Below are 16,352 nucleotides of genomic sequence, written 5' to 3'. Positions count from 1 at the left end.
TCTATAAATTCAAAATTAATTTTTATATCTAATATGGCAAACATTTTTAAATGTAAAATACACAAACAAAAACTCTGAACAGATTCTCAATATTTTTAATAATATAAAGATACTGAGAACAAAAGTTTAAGAACAACTCATCTAGAGAAACCATTACCAGTTTTATATTATAAGGGGATCAAAGAAAGGAAAAAAAGACTGATATGTATAAAAATATTTGTGGTAACTCTTTTTGTAGTTTTTTTTCCCCTCTTTCCTATCTTTGAAAAAAATGAGAAAAAAACTTTTCTTAGAAATATGCAATGTCAATGGCCATCTCCTCTCAGGGAGATGATATACTCATAGTGAAGAAAAAGTCATACATCTTTGGACATGACCACCATGAGGATTTCTTTTGCTTGACACTATATTGGTTATAAGGATTTTGTTCTTTTGATTAGAAGAAAGAATTATGAGGGAGAGAAAAAAATGCTTGTCAATTTAAAATTTATATGTGTATTTGTGTGTGTGTGTGTGTGTGTATACATATATGTATGTATAAACTTAAAAAATAAAAAGACATATTGTTTTTTTATGGAAAAAATTTCTAATAACAAAATCTATCCAGAAGTTAAATGAGCTGCTTTTGGGGTTAGTTTCTTTTCATTGGAGGTCTATAAATGGAGGTTGAAGAGGTGGACTATCATTCATAGAAGATGCTACAGAGAAGTGTCCTTTTTCAATTATAAGTTAAAATAGTTTTTGAGATTTCTTCTTGTATTGAAATTCCATAATTTTAACTCTAATGAAATTTTTTCTAAAAAAGACAACCAGCAACAGAATGTGGTAATTGAACATATTGGGAATCATTGACCTTCATCACAAACTCACATGGAATAGGCAAAGAAAGATCATCTAGTCCATTCAGTTATTTTGTAGAAATGGAAACAGTTCCAAAGAGAAGTGACTTGCCCCAAATCATACAACTAGCCACTGGCAGAATCAGAATTTGAGTATCCTTTTCTGACTTAATGTTTTGATTTTTTCCCATTATGTCAGTCTCCTCCCCCTGCAAATCAGTGTGTGCTTTCACACTGAAGAACTCTCTTCTTTAGATTCCAATTATTTACACACTCACTCACACACGTGTGTGTATATATACACACATATATACTTGCATCATGTATCTATATGTATGTGCATATTCCTAAAAAATATATATACATGCACATGTGCTCATGTAAAATATGTATTATGTACATATATTTTATATATACATATGTACATAGACATATACAAATAAAATTTCTTCTTCAGTATGTAGGATATATAGAACCTGAAATAAACCTCAAATATTGTCTTAAACAAAGAGCAGGACTATTTTCAGATGATGAAAATTGTTTGTAATTTTTGTTCCCGTGAAAAGCAAGATGCCCAAATGTGCCATCCAAATGAAAATGGCAACAAACCAGCACTGTTTTCGGCACACAGTTTCACATACCTTGTCTACACCAACAGATCAGACAGTGTCACATTTAGCTTTGTGAAAACAGCAGGATGCTGCTATAATTTGGTGATGTCTAATGATATAGTAGCACAGGAGTAAAGTCATAGATACACATCAAATACCAAATACTAAGACAATGAATATCCCTTTAACATTAAAAAAGAAAAAAAGAAAGATTTTCGTATTCCAGACAATGACATATTTACTTGAGGGAATAGCTGATGCAAACATATTCAAAGCTAATAAAGCTATTTGAATGAAATTTAACTTTATTTGTTCCATTACAAGGAATTCTTATGGCCTAAAAGATTCTTCTGTACAATGCTTTCCAATGAGTATGTATTCCTTCACGAAATTTGAAGGATAAAGAAACTAATGATTTAAAAACCTTCATGTCTGTAATAATAGCTTAGCTTTTCTTTTATAAACAGCTGTGATGTGGTAGATAGGATGCTGTACTTGGAATGAGGAGGACCTAAATTTAAATCTTGCCTCAGATATTTGCTAACTGTGCAACCTTACACACACACACACACACACACACACACACACACACACACACACACACACTATGCTTTATTTTGTGTTCCTATACCTTTTATTCCATCCAATTCTTATACTATTCCTTCATTTGTGTTAGTCTCAATTTCCTCATCCGTAAAAAAGGGGATAATAATTGTATCTACCACATAAAATTGCTATGAGGATAAAGTGAGAAAACATTTGTAAAGTACCACATAAAAGCTAGCTATTATTAAAAAAAATAAAACCAGAAAAGCATATTTTTGTTATAAGAAAATTACTATTTTCCTGATCAAGAGATCCCTAAAAATAGTTCCCCTCAACGTTTAAATGGTTGCCATTAATACAAGCTTTATATGGTGAGAGCAGTGTTTCAATCAATATGGCACCCTGCATCACATTTACATCTATCACTAGAAAACAATTTTCTATGGAACATCACCAGTTGCTTTCACCAGGGTCCTAGGCAATCTACAACTCTTGATGTTAATTCATAGCATTAAAGAATTGTCTGAGTCACTGAAAGTATAAGTGAATATCCTATGTTCACATATCTAGTACATATAAGAGGCAAGACTCAAAGATTGACCTTTTATTACATTCTCTGCCTTTGGATACACTTTTAAAAAACGGAAATGAGATGATCAATGCTTGGTCACAGATCCCCTTTCCCCAGTTTTCCATTCCATATAGTAATGTAATGCATAATAGATTTAGAGTTAGAAGACTTGATTCAAGGACCAATTCTAATAATCACTACTTGCATTACCTTAGACAAAATCACTTAATTTCTCTGGGCCTCAGTCTCCAAATCTGAAAAATGAGGGAGTTGAATTAGGAGACTTCAAGGGTCTTTTTCAGCTCTAAATCTATGCTAAAATAACTCAGTTTCTCTAAGTGATATGACAAGGTTTTCTGGGAGGGGAGTGTTTTACCTATCCCCATTTAATTGAGTTCAAGTGTTAATTCTGAGCTCAATTTTTGAGATTCACTTCTAAATCATCTTCTGAGAGTCCACAAATCCACAGAATATATATACATATATATGTATGTATATATGTATAAAATGGTACTACAATTTCTCAGTAAGTTTAGAAATCTGATAATAGAGTGACAAAGTTAAGAGTGCCAAATGAGGTTTAAAGCAGCAAAATTAATCAATTAATTAGCACTTCTTAAGTATCTACTATGTGCCATGTACTGTGCTAAGCATCGGGGATACAAAGACAAAAGCAAGATGGTCCCCCCAACAAGGAGCTTACACAACTTAGGAGGTGTATGTTCACAGATAAGAAAATAGAGAGTAGATGCAAAATAAATACAAGATTATTGTGGGAGGACACTAGGTAAGATCAGGAAAGATCCCTTAAAGGAGAAAGAGACCTAGGGGTTCTCAGAGGTGAAAATGAAGAGCAAGAGCATTCTAGGTCTATTAAGATACCTGGGCTAAGCTACTGAAACAAGACATGAGATGTCTATAGGAAATTGTAAGAGGAATGGTTTGCCTGGAACAAATTTTGAACAAGAAACAATAATATGTAACCAACCTGGAAAGAGCACCTTTTTGCAGGAACCAGATTGTGAAGGGCTATAAATGCTGGGGGCACAGTGGATAGCAGGAAGACCCATCTTCCTAAGTTCAAATCCAGCCTCGCATACCTGTATGATTCTGGTTAGTTATTTACTGTGATTTAACCATAACCATTTAATTACCTTATCTGTCAAATGAGCTGGAGAAGGAAATGGCAAACCACTCCAATATTTTTGCCAAGAAAACTCCAAATAGGATCACAAAGAATCACTCATGACTGAAAATGACTGACCAACAATAACATAAGTGCCAGAGTTTTTATTTTATCTTCAAGGCAATTGGCAGTCACAGCAAAAAGCTGCAGAAGCTTCTTTTTAAACAATAATAAAAGCTTTTTACTTTCAAAATACACACAAAGATAGTTTTCACCATTCACCCTTGCAAAACCTTGTGTTCCAAATTTTTCTCCCTCCCCTAGACATCAAGTAATTCAATACAGGTTAAATGTGCAATTCTGCAGAAGCTTCTTGATTAGGGGAGTGCCCTGATCAGACCAAAATTTAAAGAAAGTCAGTATATAGAGGATTAATTAGAGACAGGAGGGACTGGAGAAAGGAACAATGAGGAAATTATTGCAATAGTTTAGGCAAGAGACTATGAGAATATGAACCAGAGTGGTTGTGACGTGAGTGGAGGTGAAAGTTCCTGTGAAGTTAGAATTGGCAATACTTGGCAAATGATTGTACATGGGGTGTGAAAGAGTAGAGTCAACAGTGAATCCCAGTCCCTAATCTGGATGATGGGAAGGATGGTGCAACCTCCACAAAAATTGAGAGCTTAGGAAAGGGTGGATTTTGGGGGGAAAATTGAGTTTCCTGGACAAGGTGAATTTAAGATTCCCATGGGACATCTGGGTGGAGAGATTCAGCAGACCTTAGAAGATTTGGGACAAGAGTTCAGGGAAGAGATGATAGCTGAATAAGTACATTTGGGAGTCACAAATGTTGAATCTATGGGAGCTTATCATTAATAGGGGCAATAGCATATTTCAAATCAACCAAACATCTTTTCATTCACACTATTCTATAATAATTGGAGATATGGTTAAAGATATGGACTTGTACCAAGGAGAATCCAACCAAACACAAACATGATTCATATTCTCCCACACTGGGATTACCGTTCCTTTTAATTTAGTTTTTCATCTTCCTGGGTCTTCTCCACACTTAGACACTAACTCTCACTAATTGTACTTGCTGCTGGCTATCAACATTTCCATCTGCCACTGCCTGATTTTGGGTGTTCTCTCTGCTTCAGCCTTTGCAAAATAGAAAAAATATTAATTGGTCCTCCTACCTTATTCTGAGTTCACTGAAAGGCCATTAGGTATAATCAAGAAAGCCAAAAGTATACAAATAGATTATAAATTCCATGCACTGTGTCTTATTGTGACTGAATCTTTCTGGATGCCCAATAGTTTTCTGCACACAGTATCAAACTGAATGATGTTGCTATGAAAGGACATTATGATTTACCCCAAATACTGGCCCCATTTTTGTATTAAGTGGCCAGTTGATGGGAATTAATAAAGAATGGTGAAATAAGAGAATGCTAGGTTCATGGCACACTGTCATATATCACAATTCCCCAAGCGATAATGATATAATTAAGAGGAAATACAATAGATCTTGGGCTGATAAGAGACTAGAGCTAGGTGGGAAGATATGCGAAGATTTTCCAGTTCTATTCTGTAACTATTTTCACTCTTAGATTCCCCAGAATTCTTAGGAGTTAAGGCCGCCAGGACAGAAAGCTGACTTGTAGTCATGCTTGCTCAGATCAGACCAAATTAATTTGTGCGCCCCTGTGGTCTGAGCCTCCTTGGCTTAAAAACTGAGCTTACTATTGGCTATTTAAAATCTCAAGGCTCCCTGCGGTATTCAGTGGCTCAGCAGCTCAAGCCTCAGAACAAATGGAAGCTCTCATTGATGGATGGGGGTGGCTAGCTGGGAAAGGAGGGAAATCTCTCAGAGTCTATGCTGAAGGCACAATTAAGAAAAAGCATTTGTTCACTGCTTTCATGTTTTTTTTTTTCCTTTCTCCTTTCCCTGTGCTTTGTTTTCCCCTCCTGTTTGTCCTTTGGCAGTGGTACTGAATGTTGATGAGAAACCACTTGGAACAGATCCAGAGAGTCTTCTGATTAGGACAATGTGATTAGAGCAGTAGCAAAAACTCAGTGAGCTAAGCAGGGGGATCAAGGGTCTCCTATGTCATAAGTTCAAAGCCTTCTCTGCAAACTAGCTTGTCCCATCAAGGCTGAAGGCTGTCTACATCCTACTTTTAAATCAGTGGCAAGTCACTTTATAATCCCCAAACCCTTTCAGGCAGCAAGTGAATGGAAAATGTGATTTAATGGAAAGGAGGAATCAGTATACCTGTATTCTAATCTGCTGCTGATAAATCATGTGACTTCAGGCAAGTCACTTATGAATTTAAAATGTCAAAGGTTACTTAGTACAACCCTTTAATTTCATAGAAGAGGGAAATGAGACCCAAAGAAATTAAGCAACCTTCTCTAAATAATGTCAACTAGGCTAGGAGATCAAGGGAAGGAATAGACATCATTTGCTTAGATTTTATTTGTTTTTCAATTTTATTGATGCTTTTTGTCTTTTGTACTTCAGATATTACCCAATATGCTCCCACCCCAAGTCATAATCTCTAAATCACTTATATTTTAGAAAGGATAGACAGGGCTTTTCTTGTTGAATTGTGGACGAGATGGGAAAATATATATTAGATAATAATACCCTTACATGTAAGTCAAACTGCCTGTATGGCTGGACCCAAAGAATAGGAATAAATGATTTGAGATTAGTTTGGAAGCAGTCTACAGTAGGAGACCTAAGGGATCTATCTGTGCTGAGCTCTAATTGAAAAGTTTTATCAATTACTTGGAAAAATGAATTGACAGCATGTTTAACAAATGTTCACATGACAAATGCTGGAACAAGTTAACATTTGAATGACAGAGACAGCATGTAAGAAGTTCTCAGTGGGCTAGGATGTTAAGCCAAATCAAATAAGATGGCATTTAATAAGGATGAACTTAAAAATCTTACAATTGGGTTCAAAATGCTCACTGTACAAGAATAAAATGGGGGAGGTGTGGCTGAGTAACAGCTCATATCTAAGGATATTAATAGCTTGCAAACTCCCTATGAACCAATAGGGTGGCCTAGCTGCCAAAAAGGGTAATAATTTAGTCTATATTAAGAGAACAGAATCCAAGACTAGGGCGGTAAAAACCCCTTGCAGACTGCCCCAATTAGAACACATCTAGAACATTGATATGCAGTTTAGGCACCATATTTTAGGGAAGATATTAATAAACTGGAGAGCTTGAGGAACCACTTCATACCTCTCAGACTGGCTAAGATGACAGAAAAAGATAAGGATAAATGTTGGAGGGGATGTGGGAAAATTGGGACACTGATGCGTTGTTGGTGGAGTTGCGAAATGATCCAACCATTCTGGAGAGTGATCTGGAACTATGGTCAAAGAACTATCAAATTATACATACCTTTTGATCCAGTGGTTTGTATCCCCATGAGATCATAAAAGAGGGAAAAGGACCCACAAGTACAAAAAGGTTTGTGGCAGCCCTTTTTGTAGTGGCTAGAAACTGGAAGCTTATTGGATGCCCATCAGTTGGAGAATGAGTTATGGCATATGAATGTTATGGAATATTATTGTTCTATAAGAAACAATCAGCAGGATGATTTCAGAAAGACCTGGAGAGACTTACATGAACTGATGCTGAGTGAAATGAGTGGAACTAGGAGATCATTATATACAGCAACAAGAAGATTATGTGATGATCAACTGTGATGGACTCGGCTCTTTTCAACAATGAAGTGATTCAAGGCAATTCCAATAGACTTGTGATGGAAAGTGCCATCCACATCCAGAGAGAGAACTATCGGAGATTGGACATAGATCAAAGCATAGTATTTTCATCTTTTTTGTTATTTTTATTTGCTTGTTTTTTCCCCCTTTTTGATCTGATTTTTCTCTCACAGCAAGACAAATATGGAAATATGTTTAGAAGAATTGCACATGTTTAACCTATTTTGGATCGCTTACTATCTTGGGAAGGGGAGAATGAGAAGGACAGAGAGAAAAATTTGGAACGCAAACTATATTTGCATGTATTTGGAAAAATAAAATATGATTTTAAAATAATTATAATAAAAAGAAAGGTTTCCTAGCAATTAGATCCTTCTAGGCTGCCCAGAGAGACAATGGCTTCCCCCTCATTACAAGTCTTCAAATAAAAGCCAAATGACTACTTCTTGGATATATTACAGAGGCATTTCTTGTTCAAGTATGGGTTGGACTGGATGGGATCCCTTCCAATTCTGAGATTCGATAAAATGACCTACCCAAAGTCATACACCTCTCCCACAATTTCCACAGAGTTAATAAGTAATAGGGCTAGGACTAGAATCCTTATCATTTGATTTATAAATCATTCCTCTTTCTAAATTATTATACTTTCTATTTGAGTCTAAATTTCCTCATCTGTGAAAAGAGTAGATTTGACTAGAAAGTCAGGTTTTTTTCAATTAAAAGAGTTTCATTAACTTAATTTTTTTCTCAACATTATTTTTTCCAAATACATGTTAGTTTTCATCATTGTTCCCTCACCCCCAAGGCAATTGGGGTTTAGTGACTTGCCTAGGGTCACATGGCTAGGAAGTATTAAGTCTCTGAGACTAGATTTGAATTCAGGTCCTCTTAACTTCAGGGCTGGTGCTCTATCCACTGCTCTACCTAGCTGCCCCTCAACATTCATTTTTGTAAGTTTTCACTTTCCAATTTTTTTTTCTTTCCCTTACCTCCTTCCTCCCCAAGATTACAAGCAATCTGGTATCGGTTTTACATGTACATATAATATGTTAGACATATTTCCATATTTGTCATGTTGTGCAAGAAAATCAGATTAAAAAGAATAAAAAAAAACAAGAAAAAGAAAAAGGAAAGCAAACAAACACAAAAAAGTGAAAATGATCCTCTTCATATTTTCACCTTTTTTGTTTGTTTTTTTCTTTCTAGTGTTTTTTTTCCCCTTTTGGTCTGATTTTTCTTGCACAACATGACAAATATGGAAATATGCTTAAAAGAACTGCACATAGTTGACCTATATCAGATTGCTTGTAGTCTTGAGAAAAAGGGACTTTAAGAAAGGAGGAAGAAAAATTTGGAATACAATGTTTTATAAAAATGAATGCTGAAAACTATCTTTACATGTATTCGGAAAAATAATTTTAAAATATTAAATTTTTGAGAATTTTAAATTGAAAGCTTTAAAAATTGTAAAATTTTTGAATTGAAAATTAAAAAAAAAACAAAAGAAAATACTATACTTCAATCCACAAAAACCTAGTTTGCTCTCTGCATGAGAATGGCATTTTCCATCCCAACTTCATTTGAATTTTGACTAGAAAATCTTGGAGGTTCTTTTCAGTTCTAAAGTTTTTTGATTTGACAGCTGTAAAAGTGAGGTTATTAAATCTTACAGTTTCTTGAATAAATATAGTCACTCCCCAAACAGCTATATATTTCATTTGTCTAGATGATAAACCAGACTTTATAAATATAATATAAATATAATACTGAGTCACAAATCCATCCTTTATGGAGAAATAGCTAGAAAAATGATAATAAAGCAGGCAACAAATATAAATGACTTTTTTTTTTTAAAAAGTCTAATAGAGTCCAATTTACTTTTAGGGTCTGATCTTTCTTTAGCTTCAATCCTGCCTGACTCTGACCCTTTTCTCCCTCACATACACACTCATCTCTTTCAACCTCACCATCTAGATTACTAGATTTAGAGCAGGAAGAAACGTTAGAGATAATCTAGTCCAACTCCTTTGTTTCACAAATGGAGAAACTGAGGTTGAGAGAGGCTGAGAAAATTTCACAGGAAAATAAGAGGCAGACCTTGGTTCTCATATCAAGAAGTCCTTTTTTGCTGCTGAAGCCCACTGCCTCACTTCATAAGGAAGGTGAATATGCTATTTCTCTTTGGAGATAGAAGGAAGTGATTTTCCTTTGGGAAGGTAAAGGTGATGTATTTATATGGTACCAGAGACTGTGATAAATATTTTCTACAAATTTTATCTTATCGGATGTAGGAATTTCCCATCCTTCCTCTCTCTATCTGTTTTACTTGACTTTAAACACTATGGAACAATGCCTGATATTAGAGTTTATTCTTCTCCTTAGATCACTATGTTTGGCACAGTTTCACTTAAACTGAATTGGCAGTGATCATCAAAGGAGAAAATCGATGTTAATGTGATAAGGTGGATAATAGAAGGTTTCCCTTTGCCATCAAAGGGCACTCTGACCTCTGTTTCATATTCACTTTTGAACTTAGCCATCTTTTCTTCTTCATGCTTTAAGAAATGCCTTTATCAGACTTGAATCAGCGCCATCAGTGAGTTTTCTTTGATAACAGTACCATGGGAAGACATAGAATAATTCATCCATTATTTATTCAGATAATCAGAAGACTCACTTATTTCTGTGTTCTTTGATAGAGATTTTCTGAAGATTTTTACCATTTCTAAACTGAGGTCTTGACTATTACTAGCTGAGCTGGGGCCACTGTGGTTCTCTCCCTCTTCCTCTCCTCTCCTCCCCCAAATTTCAATGAGTTAATGAGAGTTCTAATTTAGAAATTCACAGAATGTGAATGGGTACACACTGACTGACCCTGTGGTCTTTTCCAGCTCATTGATCTCTCTAAAGAAAATCTTGTTTGATCTAGAAAGGAGAAGCATTTTGATGTGTAAGAACACATGTATTTGCTGTCCTTTATTATCATTTCCTAGAAAGTGATTGCGATCTTGATGTATGGGTGCGGCGGGGAAGACTGGTCTGTGACCAACAACCTTTGTGCAGTACACACATAAAAGATCGCCCTTTGGTCCACAGCGGAAGCTGGGTTTTCAGCACCTGGCACTGTGTGTGCCTGCTTTATAGGTTCCCCAAAGTTCTTACTCAGAAAGGACTGTTCCTTCCCTAGCAGGTGAATGCCAGGGCAATCTGACAACTCAAGTGGTTTCTCAGAATTCCCTTTGAATGGCTCAGTATTGGGAAAAGTATACCTGGTTGTCTTTGAATAGTCTTCATGATCCAAGACAATTTCAATAGACTTGTGATAGAAAATGCCATCTATGTCCAGAAAAAGAATTATGGAGATTGAATGCAGATCAAAGCACACTATTTTCCCTTTTTTATTTTTGTATTTTCTTTCTTGTGGTTTTTCCTTTTTGTTCTGATTTTTCTTTCACAACATGACTAATATAGAAATATGTGTTTAATGATTGTACTTGTACAACCTACATCAGACTGCTTGCTGTCTTGGGGAGAGGGGAGGGGAAAAAGGAGGGAAAAAAATTTGGAACTCAAAATCTTACAAAAATGAATGTTGAAAACTTTACATGTAATTGGAAAAAATAAAGTACTATTAAGTGAAAAAATGTTTTTCACTACATCCTACATATCCAAAAGCTTCACTCCCATTGTCCCTGTGCCATATCAAGTTCTTCTTACCTGAGGGATTGTGAACTGGGATCACCAATCAATCTTTCCAATTATGAACAAGGCAATATTATCAACAGGGTTGGATTAACTATAAATAAAATCAAGATATGTATATTTTTTAACCTTTAATTAGGAGAAAAGAGTAAGATTTAATGAATCATACATCCCCTTCCTCAAACTGTCCCCAAGTCCACAATTGGGAAAAAAATAATGAAAAGAGAGAGCCAAGGTAGGAAAATGGGTTCTTTGGATTATGGCATTGAAGGGTCCCAGAATGCTTTCTCCAGGCACAAGCATGAGAGATTGCCAACGTGCTTCTCCCCAGAGCATGAAAGGAGCAGATCAGGTTGCTTCTGTCTCCTGCCCTACCCTGAGAAATGGACTCAGTGGTATTGCAGGCTTTTCCTTTCCCTGATATCTTTGAGTTGAGGCGCCATGCTGACCAGAAAGGTCAGATAAAGGACTGAAAACCATTGTCCATTGAGCCCAGAGATGCTGCTGCCAACATTCTTCTGCTGTGTTTGCTAATATGGCTAGGAAAACAGATTTATATTCTGCAGGGTTAGCCACGGGTACATGTCAACAGGTCCCCGGTGCCTCTGCAAAGTGGACAATGACAGCTCTTTTCAGGGCAATTCCACTAAAAAATCTGCAAAGATTATTAGTGTAGGAATCCTAATAATAAACTAGGATAACAGATATTCAATACTAAATAATGTGCAGGTATAAACTGCTTTAAGAAAATCCAAAATGAAAATATAAACAATAACAAAAGATGTTAGAGTGACTGAGTTATATTAAAAATAAAAATTTGCTTTATCAAAGGCTCTTTTGTAGATCTTTAGTTGGCTCACCCAATATAATCTAGCTATCTAATTATATACACATACATACATATATACACATATAGCATACACATAATTATATAGAGTATATATATGTGTGTGTGTTTATACATACATACACATATACTGTGTGTATAAAGAGATATATCTGTATACACACATATATGTGTGTATAATTTTATCATCTTACAATTACAAAGATATCATCAAAACATCTTAGGAATTTATTTTAGTATAATTCTTGGCTAGTACTCAATACTTAATAAATGTTCATTGATTGATTGATGCATTTTATAAAGCAAACACATAATGAAGGCAACTGAAAATTATATATAAAGCTTACAGGTATTTCTTTCCAACACTGTGAAGTTAATTATCCCCATTTAACAGGTGGATATAACAGCTCAGAAATATTTTTCTTGATCACTACCTACTAAGTATCAGAGTATGAATTGAACCCAGTTCTTTTGACTACAAAATCAGTGATCTTTCTACCCATGCATATTGCCTATATATGCTCCTAGTAGGAACTATTAATTTTCAGTAAATTTCACAAAGCCCTTCTAATATTAAAATGATAAAGTGTTTTATAATATAATAATTTATGATTGTTACATAACATAATTTGTAAGATCATTTAAAATACCAAATAAACAATTGCACATAATCATTTGACTGCATAGTTATCATTATGTTGAATGATGCAGGAAAAACTCCAATGTAACCACTTAGAGACTTACACCTAAGACAAATGAAGACATTGGAGTTGTAAAAAAAAAAATCAAAACTAGATTTTAATATAATTATTAACTCTTTTCTTTTTTTCTTTCTTTTTATTATAGCTTTTTATTGACAAAACATATGCATGGGTAATTTTTCAACACTGACCCTTGCAAAAACTTCTGTTCCAACTTTTCCCCTCCTTCCCTCCACCCACTCCCCTAGATGGCAGGCAGTCCCATACATGTTAAACATGTTAAAGTATATGTGAAAAAAAAATATTTAACTCTTTTCTTAAAGAGAGAACTGCAAACAATCTCAACTTTTTTTCCTATTTGAAAAAAGAAAAAAAAATAAAATGATCATTTTCTCCCTTAAAAAATTGACTTCCTGTGCTACTGACCTCTCATTTAAGCTCTGAGGAAAAACTAGTGCTTGTATAATGTGAACTGCCATGTAGTAAGTTATAATAGGACAAGCAGGGTGATAAGAAGAAACGCCTTAAGGAAATATTGAAGCATAATTTCAAAAGATGTGGTAAAGATGTGTGCTGCTAAGAGGATGTAGGCAGGACAGTGCTATACATAGCAACAGAAGATGGACTTTAGACAAAGATCTTTGGGCCAAAAAGCAGAGTGATAAATTGGTCCCTTTGGGCAAATAGCAGTAAGAGTTACAAGCCAACCAGCAGCCTCTAAAAGTCTATATCCATTTCTTAAGTCACTGCAATATAAACATATATAATGATTACCATCTCTATTGACATCATCAAGGCATCCATAAAGACAGGGACGAAAAGTAAGTGCCTGTAAGTTGTATGAGCCATGAGTCAAGGAATTTTAGAGCAAGATGTGAGATAACTACTCTAACTCTCCATTTATAGATGAGGAAATTGAGGCCCAATTACATGAAGTGACTATTTTTTCCTCAATAGTATTTTATTTTTCCAAATACATGTAACAGTTTTCAACATTCATTTTTGTAAGACTGTTCCAAATTTTTCTCCTTTTCCTCATTCATCTCCCTTCTCTCTAAAAGAACAAGCAATCTGATATAAGTTAAACATGTATAATCCTTTTAAATTTATTTCCATATTTGTTATGTTTTGCAAGAAAAATTAGACTAAAAGGGAGAAAAACACAAGAAAAAAAGCAAACAAACAAGCAAAAATAAAAGTGAAGATACTATACTTTGATCCACATTTAATCTCCATAGTTTTGTTTCTGAATACAGATTTCTATCTCAAGTCTATTGGAATTGTGTTAAATCACTACATTGCTGAAAATAACCAAGTCCATCACAGTTGCTCATTACCTCCCTCATAATCTTGCTGTTACCATGGATAGTGTTCTCCTGGTTCTACTCACTTCACTCAGCATCAATTCATGTAAGTCTTTCCAGGCTTTTCTGAAATGCCTGCTCATTATTTCTTATAGAAAATAATATTCCATGACATGATGAAGTGATTTTTCATCTCAATTCAACACACTTTTCTTAGTCGGCTAAGTTCAAGGCATTGTTCTAGGTGCTATGATTCAGAAACAAAAGCAAATTGCTTCCTGAAATCATGGAGTTTGCATTGTTTTGAAAGGATATGATGACAAGTGAGCAAATTAGTAAACTTAAGATAATTTGGGAAGGAAAGAATACTAGTTAATGGGAGTGGGGTGAAGAGAGGTTTCATGGAGGAAACAATATCTGAGGTGAACCTTGAAGACAAATAAGGACTTAAATTAGTAGAGATGAGTAGTCAATTCCAATATGGAGTTCAATGTGTGAAAATTCACTGAGGTGAAAGCCAGGAATCCAAATGGATAGAGTGAATGAAGGGTGTAATGTGAAATTAGGTTAGAAAAGTAGATTGGAGCCAAATTGGGCAGAATGTTGGGTACTTTAAAATCAGACTAAAATGTTTGTGTTTTAACCCAGAGGCAAGAATACTGAACTTTTCTGTTCAGGGCAGTGACATAGTCAGATCCATACATGTATGAATACCAATAAAGAAATTGAGGCTATGAATCTCAGAGACTCAGAAAATAATGGTGCTCTAACCAGAGAAGTTTAGAGGAAAGGCAGGTTTAAGGGGAAAGATGTTTATTTTTATATAATCATACAACTAATTAGTGGTAGTGATTTGAGGGATGTTAAAAGATCTAGCCACTAAAAGCTGGATTAGATCAAGTGAATATATAGAAAAAAAAGTGCTGGGAATTACATAAGTAAGAGGATCATAAGAACTAGATTCCCTCAGGGAAAATGGCTAAGGTTCTAAAGACATATCCAACTTTATTAATAGTGGGGAGGGGGAATAAGTAGCCAAGAGAATATAGTGACCTATACACCTACTTTACCAACTATATAAATTTTAATGATAATTATCTATACACACATTGAAGGCAACCTCACTGAACATTAGTATGGAACAGGTAGACAGTCACAAAAAATATTCCATGGAGAACCAAATCTTTACCATCGCGTAATTAAATGAAAGATGTAGAGAATATAAATTCAATGTGTACTGTTAGTTGATGATTTTTTAAATCATCATTTGATTTTTAAAAAGGAAATGCAACAGTTTCCTACCTAAATATTAAACTTATTTAAGATCCCTTATAAAATATAGCAAAAAAAAGTCAAAATAAGATTTCAAAGAAGAAATAGTGAAGCATAACATCAGGGAAATGATGATGGAAAAATCAAATAAATTAATCATATAATAACAATGAAGGAAAGCTATTCTTGTGTCTTTTCAATATCAATATCATGAGAAAGCATATTGTAGACTTCTGTAAGTAACTATTGGGAAGATATAACAAAGTACATAGGAAAAGTAGAAATGGATAGGTAGCAATTTACATTGTTAACATCATAAATCTATTTTAATATCATTGCATTTTTATATTTTCTACATTGCTTTAAACTTTGATAGCCAGAGGAAATCTTATATTGGTTAGATTGATGGAGATCCATTAAAATAAGTATAAGAAATCTAAATTTGATTTGAAAATAAATTGAATCTGTGGAAGGATTTGATGAGATATAGGAACATCATGACTGCTATTGTAGAGAGACTTTGAAATGAGGTAAAAGAAAGTAGTTGAAAGCCTCTGAAAGGACAAGGTTGTGAGTGATTACTTTAGAAAATGCATTCAGGGACAGAGTTTATACTCCAGAAATGCTAGTTGACTGTGAATCATAAAGTATTAGAATTTAAGAAATGGAAGGGAAATCAATTCAATTCAACACATTTTAAAAATCATTTATTAGGAAAAGAAACAAAGGGGTAGGGTATATACCTGCTCTTAGGAAACTGATAATTTAATAAGAGGGATTCAGACACATACACAAATGAATAGAAGTTGTTTTTTTTTTTTAAAGAACCAGACCAATTGATATCAAAATTGAAAAAAAAATGGGGAAGACAGAAATCATTTTCATGGGGAAGCATGGGAAGGGGAGAATAAAAGAAAACATTCTGAAAGAAGTAGCAGTGGGCAGAGTTTACTGAAGGCAATGAAGAATTTCAGCAGATAGTCATTGGAATTTAAACTTCTTAGAAGTAGAGGTTGGTTAAATTATTGTAGTGATATTTCTAACCCCTATCACAGTACCTGGAACATACTAGGTG

The sequence above is a fragment of the Antechinus flavipes genome, chromosome 3 (genome assembly GCF_016432865.1).
Source record: "Antechinus flavipes isolate AdamAnt ecotype Samford, QLD, Australia chromosome 3, AdamAnt_v2, whole genome shotgun sequence".
NCBI classification, from domain to species: domain Eukaryota; kingdom Metazoa; phylum Chordata; class Mammalia; order Dasyuromorphia; family Dasyuridae; genus Antechinus; species Antechinus flavipes.
The sequence above is the reverse complement of the archived record's forward strand: the minus strand, read 5'-3'. Positions refer to the sequence as shown.